Source organism: Montipora capricornis, chromosome 7 (genome assembly GCF_036669925.1).
Source record: "Montipora capricornis isolate CH-2021 chromosome 7, ASM3666992v2, whole genome shotgun sequence".
Taxonomy (NCBI): Eukaryota; Metazoa; Cnidaria; class Anthozoa; order Scleractinia; family Acroporidae; genus Montipora; species Montipora capricornis.
Window position 1 is genome coordinate 27,911,394 of NC_090889.1, and position 5,000 is coordinate 27,916,393.

The window sequence follows — 5,000 nt, forward strand, 5'->3', positions numbered from 1 at the left end:
TCTGCAGAGAAAAAGCAGTCGTTGTACGGTTCATACCAAAGAATGGACAAGCTATTTCAATGAGATCTCAAGTTCAATTATATTTATAACGAAGGCAGAGAGGCATCCTTCAGTGATAGTGAACTCGAGTTTGACTTCTCATTGCCAGTTCAAGAGCGCTCAATACTTGATTCTTGTTAACCTAATCAAAGTAACTCCATCGTGAAGGAAAAATGCTGCTTTAAGTTTAGTTAAAACACTTCAACCACAGAAAAACTGTTGCACGAATGCTCCTATGTCGCGAGCAATATCCTTAACTAAATATGGTAGCATTTATTTTCCAAAAAAATTATGATTAGTCTCACCTGCGCTTTATTTGCGCCGCGTAGACGAGGAACCCTCAATCTATCTGCTTGTCGCGTTGATTTCGCCGACAAACGCTCACTCTACAAACCCATCGTACCAGCCACCAGCTTGTGTCGCAGCAATCGCGTTGCATTCCACACATAGTCTGATATCAGCCTTGTTGGTCATGCTTCAAGGCCGCGTATTGAAGAAGACAGACAAAGTCACGATATTAAAAATTCCATCTAATTATTGTAACCGCCTAAGGACTTTGAGTTATCAAAATGAGAAACTGTCTTCAAGCCTCTCAAGCGAGGGGAAGAAATATGTTTGAAACACTTATAAAATTTAAACGGTTTGGTCTTCGTAGAATTATTGAGACCACGAATCGCTTCAATTCCAGGTGTTTCGTCTAATTTATTACGAAGAAATTATAGAGAGTTTTGTTTATAAAAGAGCTTCATTACAATAAAAATAATGCAAATAAAAAAAGGTGTCTTACGTTTTTTAAAACTCAATATTTTAGGACCTATTTTATCCTTTTTATTGTCTAGAATTTTAGGGAAACCTTTTAGGAGTGTAGTATAGTATGATCCGACATTTGCTTTTATTGGCTCGATTTTGAAATCTTAAAAGGCTTTCAGTTCAAAACGTATTAGTTTAAATATAATGAATAAAACTAAGAGACAATAAAACTATGAAAGCCAATAGAAAAACACGAACCAAAATTGTCGAAACACTTTGTAATATCTTTCTTTCCCTCCCACAAAGTTGTTTTGCCAAATCGGTTCAGAAACTCGCGTGCAAACAATATTGTGAAGGGAGATCAAGTGAGCCACGAAAGCTTCACATCTGTATATTCGTGTACTGTTCCAAGGAATTTTGTCAGACTGTATGTTCATGTGACAATTGTCCCGCTATATTGCTAGGATATAACAGCATATTCGCGATTGTACTGAAAACTACGTTTACATGTGAACCCAAGTGATAAATGAAATGAAGAGATTTCGGGCTTAACAGGCAGCAAGTCCCTTTTAGTCCCTTTAATTTGGTATTGTTTAGAGAACTGCGGAGCAAGTAAAAAGTGCTAATCGTTGCTGTCCCAGTGTTTCAAGGTCCTATCTGTTTGACTCTAAAGAGATGTTCTCATGCTAGGTACTCCTTGCCAGGAATGACGTTTCCCGGCATGCTTAATTAACCCTTTAAGGCCCGAGGGGGGCCCTATTGACGAGTAAAATCGTCTGGCGTTGGACAAAATAAAATCTGTAAGTTGCCACTTGGAGTGAAAAGATCAACACCGCCGGTGAGCTCTACTTGAGTGCTCAACAAGAGGAGATCATAATATTCTGGTTATGGTGAATTCACAACCTTATTTATTTTAACTGAACTGAAGGTTTGTTAGTATGTATTTTCATTAGTAAAATCCAACTAGTGGTCTATTATCAATACTGCGTTCTGATTGGTTGAGGGAATACACGACCTTGTGTGAAGCTTATATGTCTACTCACCGACAATCATATGGAAGTAATTCTGATATTGGAAAATGAAAATGGCAATTATCCCATGTTCCTGCTTGTTCCTGAAATCCATATTCTAGGAGTAGTGGATCATGGAAAAAATAACAGTGCCCTAATTTTGCTGGTTCACCCTACCAAGGAAGAGGAACAATAGCAAAAATGCAATTTACATCCTGCAACAAACAATAAAACAGTATGACGCATCGAGGAAATCACGAGTGACACTGTTCCAAAAAAGAGTTAATTGATTAAGCTGGAACGTTTGACAGCAAGTTAACGTGACGATATTCATCGAAACTTGGAACGACTGAGGACGGAATTTTTCAAGTATTATACTCGCTAACTCGGTAAGTAAACGCAAACGAAAAGCTGCAGCTTGGTTTCGCATTGGCCTAAGGGTAACTGCTTTGCAAACGATGAAGAACAATGCTCAATCTTTCCCACCTGGTTTTGCAAAACGTATGTTTTAAAACTCTGATAGCTGAAGGCGACAACAAAAGAATCTTGCTGTCTTTAGAAACTTCCACAAAGTACTTTTAAAGACTTCGCAGTTTAATTTACATAAACTGAATCAGTTCTTTCGTGAAATCAGCCAAGCAGAAGCAGTGACTTTAAGATTCACCCGAAGGTAATTTCTTCTGAAATCAACCTTTTATCAATTACGCAGTTTCTTTCGTTCCCGTAAGAATGTTTAGTCCCATTAAAGAGAAAAAAGATATTTGTTTTTGTTCACTCAGTGAAATTCAAAGGACTAACTGCGTTCCTTCGTTCCACGGTTCTTTGGATCAGCCGGTTCAGTCTCAGTAATTAAAATTTGCTATGCTCTCTGAATGCTCCGCTCTTGTACTTCAACCGGCCTAGTTGCATGCAGTTTTATATTCTGCTCTTTTGCTAATCTGCCTGTTTTCAAAACACTTTCACTTTAGAACTACAGGAAAATCAAGGGTACTGACTGGCACAGAGTTTGAGAATAAGAACAATTCATTTCAATCCCACCGCTTGTTACAAGTTACAAAAAACAAAACCGTCCATGCATGTCGAAGGCATATACTAGCGAAATCCATAAGACGACTGGGAAGATCAAGAGCTTAGTCTCAGATAGAAATGATATGAACAAAAGACTAAGAATGCCATAAACAAACACTTTGGTTTGAATTCAATTACGTCAGAATCCTGTAAAAACGGTTTTGAGCTTTCAGTGTTGTTCCTTGAATTCGTGCGAACGAAGTATTTCACGCAGCTGATAAAAAAGTAAAGCTGCATTCGTGATGTCATTGGGAATAGCAAGATCTCCTGGATCTCGTATCGATCATTTTTAATGAACTTTTATTAGCTCGAATTACATTGTTTAAGCCATTGACGAGTAAAATCGTCTAGCGTTAGACGGGGTAAAATACTAAGTATGGCCTGCTTGGGAGTCAAAGGATTAATTAATGGGACATTGATTTTTTGAGCGAGTGGTTACAAAACTGAGTTTTACTTGCACGGGGCGTGGCTACCTCTCTCAAATGGCCTTTGAATACCCGAAAATGAAAACTAGATGCCGTACTTCAGTAAGGCTTTTTCCCCTTAAAGACCTAAAAAGAAAAACTGCGATGAACCACAGTCGTTTTCTCTGTGATGCTGAGGCCATTTTGACGCCGAGCAAAAGGGTCAGTCTAGCTGAATTTTCGAGTAGAAGGCGGTGGAAGATGGGCTATTACCGAGTCTATCCCAGGGGTTTGCGGAACTAGGGAACATGAGAACATAGGAACAAAATATGTTAGGGAACAAGGGAACAAAAACAATTTGAAACAATTTAACGGATCAAAAAGCTGGGAAAAGCTGGGAACAATTTTGAAAGTAATTTGGGGGACAATCTAGGGAACAGAAGCAAATATTTAAAGGGTTAAAGGGAACAAGGACCCACCCCTCCTCCTTGAAGGGCCACATTACCGAAAGATTCTTTGAAATGTAAAGTAAGACTAAGATCTCGTGATCAAGCAAGAAAAGTGCTGTATCAGTAACATTCTCGAAAACTACAGATTTTGGAAAGAATATTAATCAAAGAACTAACTTTCCCAGATAAGCAACTAAACATATACTTACATATAGTCTGTTCCTAGCGTAGTAATGATTGAGATTTTGAAACCACTGGAACACTTCTTACAATGATACGCCAATCAGTTGCGGTGTGCACTTCCTAGCAGAACTTTGCGTCCTAGCAGAACTTTCCTGGAGAAAATTAACAGTAATTATCAATTGAATACAATTTTGGGCAAACATATCCAAAGGCTTGGTGCTATTATTGTAAACAAGTAAACCTGAAGCTGAATGAATTATTATATGAACAATTGAAGCTGTAATTACACAGGGACAAGTTGAACATGTTGAAAATTTTTTCGTGCGTCATTTCATATCATTTACTTTGCGTGGAAGATATGGGGGTCGGACTTTGATGAACTTCTCTTAGTAGCACAGGCTATACTAGTAATCAAATTAAAGGGTCAGGGACTCTTGAACAGACAAATACTCTGTTGTTTGTCAGGAGGCCCGGTCATACGATCAAAACAAAAGATCAGTCTTCATTTTTATTACAGTATGCGGTATCCAGCGAATTTGGTTGTGATAACGAATTCACCGATTCGCAATTCTGTAATTGTGGTGTCATAGCAATGCAAATGAAGCTCTTAGCTGTCGTTAGATACATATCCCTCCGATCGAAGCTATCTCCCGCACAAATTAAAGTGTCCGACATGAGACCGAATCGTGGGGACACGGTGGGGCGCCGCAACGGTGATTCGTACGCCAAACTCTCACCTTTGAGGTAGTTGGTTCGAAGACTAGCTCTTTCGCTGTGTTGTTTCCGTTAAGAAAATTTACTCCACTTTCACTCTACACCCAGGTGTATAAATGTGGTAACTTTGCGATGGAGTAGCGTCCCGTCTAGATGGGAGAAGCAGTAGCTTCATGCAGAAACAGGGTTAAGCTCTGGCCATGTGGTTCCCAATGACTCATGTGCCACTTAGCCTTCAGAACCATTGGATCGAAAATCAACCCGGCTAAACTGGGAGAGTGGTCCAGTGGGGCAGGGTTAGCCCTGGTTGCGGTCACATTAGGGAGTGAACTCTAGTGTTAAATCAAGTTCTATTGCTCAGTGTTCCCCAAGGGAGTCAAAAC

General features: G+C 39.3%; 2 protein-coding genes across 4 annotated transcripts in view; one reads left to right on the forward strand and one right to left on the reverse strand.

Annotated features, from left to right (window-relative positions):
* LOC138056764 (uncharacterized) overlaps positions 1-4,013 on the reverse strand; it is a 19,091-nt gene extending 15,078 nt beyond the window's left edge. Inside the window, exons 1-3 of one of the 2 annotated variants that reach the window (XM_068902652.1) lie at positions 3,930-4,013; positions 1,833-1,972; positions 345-514 (exon numbers count right to left, since the gene is read on the reverse strand). The gene's annotated coding sequence lies outside the window, so the exon portion shown is untranslated. Of the gene's footprint in view, positions 1-344; positions 515-1,832; positions 2,015-3,929 lie in introns of both variants that reach the window. The other variant, XM_068902651.1, reaches the window with a different exon arrangement.
* Positions 2,006-5,000, forward strand: part of LOC138056763 (uncharacterized) — a 14,094-nt gene continuing 11,099 nt past the window's right edge. For both annotated transcript variants that reach the window (XM_068902650.1, XM_068902649.1), the window contains exon 1: positions 2,006-2,188. The gene's annotated coding sequence lies outside the window, so the exon portion shown is untranslated. The remainder of the gene's footprint in view (positions 2,189-5,000) is intronic.